Source organism: Mustela putorius, unplaced genomic scaffold (genome assembly GCF_011764305.1).
Source record: "Mustela putorius furo isolate JIRA1106 unplaced genomic scaffold, ASM1176430v1.1 tig00000083_pilon_pilon_pilon, whole genome shotgun sequence".
Classification (NCBI taxonomy): domain Eukaryota; kingdom Metazoa; phylum Chordata; class Mammalia; order Carnivora; family Mustelidae; genus Mustela; species Mustela putorius.
In genome coordinates, this window is record NW_025421273.1 from 5791970 (window position 1) to 5805174 (window position 13205).

Below are 13205 nucleotides of genomic sequence, written 5' to 3' on the forward strand. Positions count from 1 at the left end.
CCGTGCTCAGCAGGGAGTCTGCTTGAGATTCTCTCTTTCCCTCTTCCTATGCCCCCTCCCTGCTTACACACACACTCTCTCTCTCAAATAAGTAAATAAATCTTAAAAAAAAAAAAAAAAGCAAAACAAAAAAAGAAGGCTGCTGGCTTCCAGTGGATTCTAGGTAACTAACATCTGAAATAATGAGGGAATGACAGATTTTGGAAGAAGAGGAAAGTTTCAGATATGGAAGGAGACAGGCAAGATCATCTCTTAGTTCGAATAACATTTTCTCAATCAAAACGAAAACAAACAAAAAAAACAAAAAGAAACACAAAAATTGTCTTTCAAGATCAAAAGACCACACATATTTAAAGACGGAAGAAAAGAACATGTGCATACAGGAAGGCAAAGTTAAAAGCAAGAGCCCTCGTGATTTGACAACAGACAAATATAAATCATATAAATGGGCCAAGTGCTGGGGCTGGCAAACTACAGCCCATAGGACAAATTTATCCCACTGCCTACTTTTCTTAAGTACATTGTTAGTGGAACACAGCATTGTCCCTTAATTTACATATCAAGCTGTTGGAACAGAGACAGTAAGGCCTACAGAGAATAAATTAATTTCTTTCTGGTCCTTTACAGAAAAAGTTTGGTGACCCTTGATCTAGAAAAAGAAGTTAAAAATTTGAATAATCCGTGTTTTTTAAGAAATTGCTGTGGAATGAGATCTACCTATTTTTTTTTAAGTATTCTAAAAAGGCAGCAGGGCTGACTTCACTTGTCTAATTTCCCTAGTCCTTCATGTAAGAGCGTGTGTGTGTGTGTGTATGTGTTTCGTGGCAAATACACTTCAAAATTAAAGACCACTTATTGTTATATTAGAACTGGGGGTATAGATATAAAATGCTTTAACTAAAATGAAGATTAATTAGGAATTCAAGTACATTAACACTGCATGAATGGTCAATTAAATAACTAATTGTGTTGAAAAATTAATTGCCTACTTAAGCAGATGACCACACCCCACCACATATCCTTTCTCAGCCCACACAGGTGTTCCATGTCTCCTAGACTTCAAAAATGATTTGGCATTCACATTTCATGTCTGGAAGAACAAGACACATTTTTTATCATTCGATTATCTATTCATTCTATGAGCATATAACAAATGACAGTTTGGGGCCAAAAGTATGTTTGCATTTAAGAATATAGTGAACAAAGATGATGAGGAACCACCAAAAAGCTTTCTCTCTCCCTTTCTCCCTTCCCCCCCCCACACACATACACACACACACACATACGTTTTAGGTATCATTCCAAGAGCTACACATCTCTAGTTTCATCTTTAGTTTATATTTCTATAATAAAGTGGAAATGGAAGGAAGGTCACTACTGTCACAAGTAATGTTGAAGGAAGACGGCTTGATTTGTAAAACATTTCTCTGAGCTTATTGGCTGTACCCAGGATGGCTCTCAGGATGATGTGGAGGAGAGAGGTTGAAATTAAAAGGGGCAAATTTGTTCTCTATAACTAAATATCATCAGCTTCTGATTCTACCTGGTGACTTGCAAACCCTTAATGTTTAGGAAATAGAGATAGACGGTGGATTTTGGTTAGTATGAGGGTGAATCCAGCAGTGTGTGGGAAGTCGGGAGGCAAAGAAATACCTAATGGGGAGTAATATCCATACACCGGAAATGTCTGACCAAAGTAAATGATTTTGGAATCACATCTAGTATTCAGTTTTAGATAGACTCCTGTTTGTATTATAATGAGCTTCCACTGTTTCTAGATTTTCCGCCACCCAACACAACAACCTTATGTTAGAAATTCTTTTGAAGAACAAAGGAAAAATATCCACTCTTAGAGAAAAGCCCTGAGAATAAGGAAGAAACAGGCAAAAGTGATCCTAATTAGAGTTGTTGAAGATGCAGGAGGGCATTAGCCAGAAGATAGAAGAGTACAGGTGCCAGCAGGCAGGAGTCCTTAGAAACACTAGAAATGACACTGACCTCCTCATCATGTGTGGGCAGGGTCTTGAATTTTTTTATTTAGACATAAAAGAAAAGGCACCTAAGAAGCCTTGGGGATTTGGGAACATTCAGCTTATGACAAATCCGATTTTTGCCTCATGTCACACTTATGTAAATCACACTGGTCTCCCCCAGTGGAATGTAGGCACATGCATTCATCTTTATATTTCTCCTATACTACGCGTACTGTATTGTAGAGCAGGGGCTCATTAAATTAAGGGAAAAAAGAATTTCAGAGCAGCAGGAAGACTGAATAAAAATGAAGATCTTTGTTTCACCATAAGAAGCTATATAGAATTGGCTGAGGGCTAAATATATTACTTTTGTCTAGTTGTGTTTCTCCAACTGAAAACAGTTTTCCCACAGTTGGTACTGGGGAAGGATGGGAAGTGTGTTATGGAATGGATGTTCAGAGTAGTGAATGGAGTTAAGGATGGAAAGAACTTTTTTTGTGGCAAAACCTCTATCTGGGGGAAAAAAATACTTAAAGAAAGGAATACATTTGTCTTTTGTATAAAGAGAAGACAGATAGCCCTAATGCTAATTTGACTTATTCTGTGGATTATATATGGTATGCACCAGAGAGTTCTAAACATGACTGTACAATAAAAGCACTAAAAAAAAAAAAAAAAAAAGTGTGGGTTTATTGAAAAATATGCTCAGGTTAACCCTCTGGAGATTCTGATATTCTTGGTCTAAGTAGAGTTATGAAATCTATATTTATAGTACATTTCCCACAACACATTAAGATCTTAGAGGAAAGTTTCTCCTCCTATTGCTCTCTCTAACCCCAGGTCTGGCATGCTTACTGCATTAATTTGTGATGTGTTCACCAAGTAATATCTCTCTTGTATCTTCATAAATTTGAATTTTATCAATAAAAAGTTTAATTTTTACCTTGTTTTCCTTTAAATAAATCCTCACTACGTGAGTATTACATATATCTAATACATTCCTCATCCCACCCAATAAACGGAGACTTAGAGAATGACCATATAAGGCTCTGAGCAGTAACAAAAGAAAAAAGAAGAAGAAGAAGAAGAATACCATATAAGTAATTGCTTACTATGTCATTAATGGACAAGCTATTAATAAAAGCAGCACACATAAAAAAGAGAATATTGTTTCTAGGCTTGGACTTTCAGTTTATAATTTTGTTCTTTCATTAACCTTACATACTATAATAGATCGACTGATTAATTGTTCAATCAATAGAGATAGATATTAAAAGATAAAGGTTGAGACAGAGTTAGTAAAAAAACAAACAAACAAAAAAACCTTGAAATGTAAAACATGTCACACAAAAACCCAGTTATCATAAAAAAAGAGGGAGAGGAATACAGATTTCCCAGTGTAAATTCTTCATCTACCGTTTTACCTTAAAGGTAATAATGCCTATTCCTGGCATATAATTGTGTGGTTCTGGTTCAGATGATAATATAATCAAGGTGGTGTCAGTGCTTTCATAAGCTTCTAAGTTAGAGCATCAGCTTTGTTTAGTGATTTAAACCGAAAGAGTACAAGACATTTTTAAAGACAGGTAAGAACAGAAAAGTTGCTGCAAAGCTCATTTTCCTACAGGAGATAGCATAAAAGTGTAGAGTCCACATGTTACTCCCAAATGTGACATAAGAGTTTCCATGAAAGTCTATCTCCTCCAATTAAAAAAGCATAGTCCATGGATAGTTCCATTCACACCACACCAAAGCTTTCAAAAGTATTCATAAAACATTGTCACCCACAGTTCCTTAATTCCAAGATACACACTTTTAATTCTCTCTCTCTTTCTCTTTCACACACACACACACCCACCCCTGAGAGATTATGCATTTTATAAATGATAGGTATATTTAATGTAGTTTATTTTCCACAAAAAATATTAATAATTCAAAGATGCTTTTTGCAAATGAAGACATATTAGGAATGAAAACATACTGTATCTGAGTTCCAAATTGGGTTAATGTTTGTTTTTTCTGTTTAATTGAAACTATTCTCTCCTGATGCTATGAACCTCAGCCTAGTGAAAGAAGAAATTTCTTGGAAGTCAAGAGAAGAATTAGAGGAAAAGTCAAGATGCTATCACCTGTGCACTTAGACCTACGGCAATTAATTTAACAAGTTATTAGACAATCCAAAGGTCACAACTGTTTCACTCCTTCATTCAGTTCCCAGTCAGAAGGATATTGCCCTTCCTTGCTATATTAACAAAAACTGACCAAGACCAAAAAGTAATACATACAAGTTAAAAAGAAAAATTTGAGCAGTTCTATAATTAACCAAGGTAGGTCCCATATTCATTTTTCCAGGGAGAAAGAACAAGTATTTTATGTGTGTGCTGGAACCTACCTACCCTTATGGATTCCCTAAAGCCGATTCTAAATTTTCAGGAATTTTGTGAGCCAGTTGTTATATTGTTGGTAGTCTGAAACTGGCCATAGTAGGAGTATCTCCAGCATGGAAATCAGTAAATGCTACAAGTCAGAGATTTTTGTTCTCCCAAAGAGCCAATTTGCCTGCAAAGCACATACAAAAACATGCTATAGTAGAATTTTTGCATTTTAGGAAAAGGTAAAAACTCTCTTACTAAAACATATTTGATTTAGGACAATGGTTTTTCTTTTTCAAAAGTTATTCCTTTTCATGTTTCCATTTTTAGAAAAACATATGAAACTCTATTGCTGAGACAGAATTATCTTGAAAAGCAATATTTTAGATAAAAAACAAATTGACCTAGTTCTCACCTACCCTCAGCAACCCAATGTCATTTTAAATTATTTGATTGTCAATATTTCCAGAGACATGAGAAGTTGTCTTACCCTAAAGCCAACAAAAGCTATTGACCTAAATTAAAATTCAATTACACACACACACACACACACACACACACACACACACACATTCTGACATGGGCCATACTGTTCCAATCCAAACAAGGTGATTATCCCACAAAGACGACCCCCTCTGGGTGTCTGAAATCCTCAGGGAAAACAGCAGGGCTCCCAGCAGGCATAACCCATCTAAACATTGTCTCCCTGTAGATTCCACAAAGTACAAAATAATATTCCCTCACAGTTGAAATCTGACTGCCTGTTCCAATGAAAACATAGGCGTCTGTGAATACTGAATTGGAGATAAAGGATAACATGTCTGATTTTATCTAAGATTCTTACACTTTTTGTATGTGAATGTTTTGAGAAAAAAATAAGATTTTTTTAAACCAGAATACTTAAAGCATTAAATTTATTCCAAGTAGGAGTCATGACTCTCAGTCTTTTTAAATTATTTTCCTAAATACTGAAGAATCTATTTCTTGAGTGCATATCAGTACTCATGTAATTGTTTCTGATATTGAGAACTGACCTGGTCTCAGTTAATCCGATTAAGGTAAGGCGATCTGTGTGCCATATTGGAAGAAGGTCATGGCCAATGATACCACATAAATAAAATATAGGAAAGAAAAAGCCCTTATAAACCCTTCATAAAGCTTCAAGACTGTTATCAAATCTTGGCAGCAACATTAGACAAAATCTCATTCCTAAGCAAAGGCAATGAGAATGCCTTCTCACAGATAACTCAAATATTCCAGTACACCTATATTATTAGGAAAGGAGGCATATTTACAGAATAAGTAAAGGTCTTAAAGGTTAAAGTAACTGGATGACCTATGTCTACTTCAATTTTCTTTTTAACTATGACTTATTTTTAAACCATGAGTTTTTAAATTTAACTCTGTCTTAGTTTGGTCATGAATACTATCCATAGCCAAAGGTCTGCTCTAAGGTATACTAGATTTCTGGCTGTTCCTGAAATATTTCATTATCTCTTCCACATCAGAGCCTTTGCATTTGCTTCTTCTATATGGAATGCTTTGCTCCCTGAGATCAGGATGGCTCGGCCCCTCACTGCCTTCAAGCCTTTGCTTAAATATCACCCTGTGACCATACCCTTCCAATACAAGAGAACAAATCGCATTCCTCTCCTCTACGCAACATTTCTTGTTTCCCTTAGCCTTCCTCCATAGCCCTTACCATTACCTAATATGGGATATACATAGTTTTAACATTTTTATTTTCTATTTATTGTCATGAGAACAGGATCATTATCTCTTTTACTCACTGTTATATCCTGAGCACCTAAAACAATGTCCGCCTGTTAGTGATAGCTTAATTAATAAGTTTTCAACAAATGAAAAAACCATAGGGTAAGAAGGAACCCAAATATTCTCCGATAGCTTCAACATTAATTCATTGTAAAACTACAACTAGAATTCCTGCAAACAAACAAAAATCCTTGAGTCTAAACAGTAAATACTATTTCTGCACAATGTTTTTATTGAATCTTTACAAATATCACCAAAAGAAAGCTACTTACAATTTTGCTCTTTTTAGCATTCAAACTATAGGAGAACAAAAAAATTCTATGGGTCAAATCTTCATAAAGTGGAAAAATTAAATGAATCAACAGAACCTTATAAAGAGTGAATTTATTTTTCCATTAGAGAAAACTTCAAGTATTTTACAAGTATAAATTGAACATCAATTTATAGTTTGATTCCCAGTTTCTTTTTTATTTTTCTTTTTTTTTAATTTGTTTTTTTTATTTTCAGCATAACAGTATTCATTATTTTTGCACCACACCCAGTGCTCCATGAAATCCGTGCCCTCTATAATACCCACCACCTGGTACCCCAACCTCCCACCCCCTGCCCCTTCAAAACCCTCAGATTGTTTCTCTGAAAAACAATCTGATTCCCAGTTTCTTAAAAAGAATGGCATCTAAATTATACATGGAGCCCACAATGGTGGTTGAGAGTTTTGTTCTTATAGATTAACTTCTGAAGGTGATAATAAACATATCTGCAGGATAAGATTAACCACTTTTTCCAGAACATTTTCTATGTTTCAAGACCTTCATTTGCACTAACCACTATCCTACAGTTTCACAGGGTAAACTTTTCTTTCCCACTTTTATAGATGTAAAAACAAACAAACAAAACAAAACAAAAAATAGAGGGATTAGGATTTTTGCACTGATTTAATGTTGAAGTTGTCTGAGAACATTTGGGTTCCTACCCACCCTATGTTGCTGTGATGAGCACTGGGTATTATATGTAAGGGATGAATCACTAAATTGTACACCTGAAACAAATATTTCACTGCTACCTAGCTGGAATTTAAATAAAAACTTGGAAAAATGAAGAGGAAAAAAAGATATATTAATTGAACTGTCACTATATGCAGACATTACGGAGACACTCGAGAGTGAAGAAAACATAATGATGCTGATAACAATAAATTATTGAGTAAATAAATAAATGGGAGGGGATGTGAAAAATCTTTCTTACAGAAGTCAGAATAACTTATGTAGAGCTTAAGTCCCTAACCTTGAAGATGGGCTACACTTACTTTCTTCCAAAGGGTATAGAAAAGGCAGAGAGGAGGAAGAGTAACCTTACAGGGGAGAAACCTGGCAACACTTTCTCAGCGAGGTGATCAATGTGAACACCACCACTAAGGCATGCTGATAGCATGTATACTTGATATGATGAGATGATAATGCCACTTCACCTCTGCAGTCTTCCTCCCAAAACATACAACCCTCATCTAATCATAAGACAAACCTCAGACAAATCTAAATTGATAGAGCATATACAGAATATTGGAAAAGTACTCCTCAAAAATGTCTAGGGTCCTCACAAGCAGAGAAAGTCAGAGAAACTATCACAGAACCCTAGGGAGGCATGACAACTAAGTATAAAGTGCCTCCTGAAACAGAAAACAAACATTAGGGAAAAAGTGGTCAAATTCAAATAAAGTGTGGAGTTGAGTTAATAACAATAATACATTAATATTGGCCCCTTAGCTGTGACAAATGTGCCACAGCAATGTAAAATGTTAACAGTTGGGAAAACTGGGGAAGAGATAAATAGGAACTCTCTGTACCATTTTTACAACTTTTCTGTAACTCTGAAAGTATTCTAAAGTAAAAAGTTTTAAAATATATATATATATATATATATATTCAAAATCTCAAACAAAAATGCAAAAAGACATACATACTTCCATTCATGACCAAGCCATTTACCATCCCCCACAACAACAACAAAGTGATATGTATGTAGCCCAAGATATTCAAACTGGAACCATCATGGATTGTGGTTTGCTTTGGATGAGTGCAGATGACTCTTGGCTGAACGTAAGTGAGAAGTTGGAAAATATAATTACCTGGATGAAAGATACTGGTTTATCTAATTTCAGGGATGGATAGGAGCCTCAGCCTCTCAGCTTAGCTCTGGAGCAATAGGAAAGCTCTCTTCTTATGAATCAGAAAAAGGCCATTAAGAATTATTTTACTTGAAGTAAAAATCAAGAAGGGGTTACTTTGGAGTTGTTGGGAATAGAATCCAAAAGAGGGTAGCTCTGGGACCCAGAAGACAATTGCTAGAGAGCTCTCCGGATCTAGGGGCAGAAAATCTTGTCTGCTCAAGGGAATGTGGCTCTGAGTGCTCTGAGGGAGAGATTCCTGATTGAGAGAGACCAAGGTCTCCAACACATTATAGTTTATGGGGATTTATTGTTATTAATTAGATTGCTCTCTCAAACCCATATTAAGAAGATATGCAAGTTAGGATATATATTTTTTCTCATGTGGAACAAGCCTGGAAATTTGCATCATCTCATAATGTAAATTTCAATCTGTGTCATTGAAATCTTGAATTTTAAGAAATCAAGTATAATCCTCAACTTAAAAGAAGCCCCACAAAGAAATGAGGACAATAGGAGGCAGTAAAGGAGTAAATTTACAAAGAGTAAATTCAATTTTTGCCTTGATTATCTTGCATCTCTTGCCATATCTACCCTGATCAAAGAAGAAATGAAAATAATTTTTTTGGTTTGAAAATGAGGTCTGTCCTGAAAAAGAAGGTTCTTTTTCAGGGAAACACATGCTTCAAGCAAAATAGAAAGCAAGTACCCTTTTACTGGGCTCTGGTTACTTATTGCCCTTACGTATGATTGCCTTCCCCTGGTGTAATAATTTATTGCCTATTAGTTCACTATTTTGCAGGCCCTCTTTTCTCTCTTTGGCTGCATGGGTGACTCTATTAGTGGTAATGAACTGTGTCGTGGGTAATCACACCATCAAGACCCATTTACCTTAAACCCCAAAGCTTGAAACCTTCCCAGTACTCAGTCCTGCAAAGAGAAAAAGAGCAATGACCTGCAAAAATAGAGACCTGAGAACCTCTGGAGATATTAAGTTTAAGCTTAATAGTGAGTCATTAATAAATAAGATGTGGTATAATTATCAATATGAGCCACATTTAATAATTAATACCTTGCAAACAAAAGAGAAATGAAATACAGAGTAGAATTAGACAGAGGTTATATTCAGTTCCCCTTGAAGATCCTGCTTTGAAGGGGAAATCACAAACTGTTTAAAATTATGAAAGAGCTGTCTCCCCAAAGCTCACGTAGTGAGCCACTTACAAAATAGGCTTCCTAACACTTATCCATCTGTGCTTTCACAGGCTTACCCATGCTTAATTCCACAAGTACAACTCCTCCCATTTAATTACAACATTTCACCTTCCATTGAAGTATCGAAAGGTTTTGGTAGAAGTATGTGATTTATCAAAACGAGTGGCAAAAGTAGTTAAATACAATCTCTTTCACATGTCATTCTTATTATATAATATTCTTAACCTATATTTTGTTGGCAGTAACCTCTGGTTTCTGCTGACAACCCCAATTTTTGATGGCCTATACTTTGTTGAGTAAGGGAAGGGAACTAATAATTACTCAGCATTCACCAAGGTAGATGGACTATCACATTGGTTATCTGATATAATTCTCTAAACAAGCCTATTGAGATCAGGCTTATTCATACCAACTAATGGTCCAGAAGTTTCAGACTAAGAGAGGCTAAACCACCAACTCAAGATCAAAAGTGCTGAATTGGGAGTTTGGCTCTTGATCATTCCAATCCCAAAGCCTGTCATTTTTTTCAATTATGGATCCTAAATATACCCATAAATAGAATATGAAGCTTCCTGGAGGCTTTGTGACTGACTATATTTAAAGTAATGGTATGGGTATTTATACAACATTTTATCAGTGCCCCATAATATTTAGCAGTTTGTCAACCACTGGGAGAACAAAGGATCATAGCACTTTTCAAGTCCAAGTCAGAAAGACATTCAGTCATTGTCCAGCACTCTTAGCCAATCAAGTGGTGATGGAGAGAGAAGAACAGCCTTTCACCATTACTCATAAACCCAGCCACCTCACACCCTGGCCCCCTGCCCCAGCCCTACCAGGGTTGGAGGTAAAGGTTACAATTTCTTTCCATAATTTTTAATCTAGCACAAGTAATTTTAACCCTGGTCATGAAATATGTCCATTTTGCCCTAGAACAAATGAAATCACAGGTGCCTCAGGATATGTTACAGGATATCCAAATGTAATGTATTTCTTTTTTCACTCCCTTGTGCTAGAAAACCAAATACTTCCCAGGACCTCAGAATTTCTTAGGAATGAAATGTTAGTTTAGTCATGAGTCAGTAGCTTTATCATCTATGGTTTCAGTGACCCCAATCCCACTTTCTCTCAAAGAGCATCTCCTGGGGTGCTGCGAGCACAAGAAGGTATTCCATGCTTTTGAAATTGAATAAAGGCATTTGTTTTTCAGATATTATTGAAAATATTCATTAATTTCTATTCACAGTGCCTAAGTCTTGCAGTGAAATTTTACTGAAAATACTTTTTTTTTTTTTTAGCTTAAAGATTAGGAATTTATTTCTCACAATTATGAGGCTGCAAAGATATCAGCCAGTACACTTCCTGGTAGGAGATCTCTTCCCGGGTTTGCAGACAACTGCCTTCCATGTTCTCACATGGCTTGCTTCATTCTTGTGCATGGGGAGAGAGGGATTAAACACTCTGGGGTTTCTTCTTATAAGGACACAAATTCTACTGGATCAGGTCTCTACCATTGTGGCTTCATTTAACCTTTGCTACTTTCTCGGAGGCCCTGGGTTGATTTTGGGCCAGGCAAATACCGGTCTTGGTGTGTGAGCATTTGATAAGAAGGTGGGTGGAGCTACAGACTTGGGGTTGCTTGCATTGCATATAAAAGATGAGTTCTGGCATGCCTGAACTCACTTAGACATCTGCCTTCGGCTCATGTCATGATCCTAGGTCCTGGGATTGAGCTCTGCATTGGGCTCCTTGCTCATCCGAGTGCCTGCTTCTCCCTCTCTACCCTGCTCATGCTTTCTCTTGTTCTCTCTGTTTCACTCTCTCAAATAAACAAAATTTTTAAGAAAAAAGATAAATTCTGAGGAAAATTGTTATTATCTACAAGAACTAGATAAACATTTAAGAAACGCTAAACATTTAAGAATTGGTAGTATTTCTGAAAATGGGTATGAAGGTAAAGATAAAAACAGAAGGACCAACTAAATACCTAGTTAAAGACTATTTAGAGTCCTAAATCTCCCCTTACCTAAGCTCAGAAAATACATTTTAAGGTTATAATGATGATGGTGATGACAATAATAATAATAATAATAAATAGCAAAACAAATTATCTTAAACAAGTTTTCTTTTAACTTAAAAAGTTTTAATATTTACATATGAGAAAAAGGACCCCGTGTCTATTATAGTCAATTATTTCTCTCAGGCTGAGTTCAACAATACAAGTAAGCCTTACATTTTAGAAATACCCTTATCACAAGGTTCAAACAGGCAATTAGCATCATCTATTACGATTAGAAGGAAAATAAAATACAAACACAATTACCACAGGACACACAAACTTGGCATCAGCTTGTCAGAAAGAAGCCATCTATCTATTCAAACAGAATTGAATCCAGATCTACTATATATGCAATCTCTCTTAAGAAGAGCTGCAAAATAACAAATTTACCTAATTTCAGGAAATGTACTCACTGCTCTGTAATCTATTCAAATTCTAGCCATCTTTCAAAGCTCAAGTCATCACATTCCCTTCCTAATAAAGCTATTGGCTCTTACTCTGTTTCTTTCTCCACCTCCTAAACTCTTAAATGTAGGGTTGTGCCATACAAATTAACATAGAGCCCAACCTTAAAATATATTGTAAGATGACACAATATCTTCTCAGATTATTCTCATCTCTTACACAAGAAACTGAACTTCTTAAATGCAGAAATTGTCCCTGTACTTCTTCACCATTGCTACCAGTGAGCTGGGTGCATACTACACTCAGCACATGATCATGAACTGACTACTAATGTGCTGGTTTTGTAGATAACGTCCTGTTTGGGGGCATGTTTTCATCTTTTTTTATTGGGTCGTAAGTTCTTTATTTCCTTTTTTAAGATTTTATTCAAATTCCAGTTACTTAACATACAGTGTAATATTAGTTTCAGGTACACAATGTAATGATTCAACACTTAAATACATCACACTGTGCTCATCATGACATGTGTACTCCTTAACCCCCATGAACTATTTCACCCATTCCTCCTCCCCTCTCCCCTCTGATAATCATCGGTCTGTTTTCTATAGTTAAGCAACTGTTCCTTGGTTTGTCTCTCTCTCTTTTTTTTTCCCCTCCTTCGACTTATTTTCAGATCCTGACATTCAAATGTTACTTCCTCACCTTTTCATCAATCTAAATGTTTCACATCAAAATCTATCCTTAAATCTTGCCTCTTCTAGGAAGTCCATCTGACCCCCCTGTGAGCAGCCATCTTTCTTTTAGGAGCTTTCAGTTAAATATTGCTATCATGAGGGCACCTGGGTGTCTCAGTTGTTAAGCGGCTGCCTTGGGCTCAGGTCATGAACCCAGGGACGTAGGATCAAGTCCCGCATCAGGCTTCCTGCTCTGCGGGGAGACTGCTTTTCCCTCTCCCACTCCCCCTGGTTGAGTTCTCCCTCTCACTGTATCTCTCTCTCTCTGTCAAATAGATAAATAAAATCTTTAAATATTGCTCTCATATTCTTAACTCCCTATTACCTCATGTTATTCTTCAGTGTTTTCCATTGTACATCTTATTTTCCCAATTGCATAATAAACTCCCTTAGCTCAGGGGATATGCCTTCTACTTTTTTTGTATCCTCCACAAAAGTAAGCACATGAAGTCTAAGGAAATACAGATTGATCTGGTTTCTGATTGACATGCTCTGTCACATTTTGTGGTC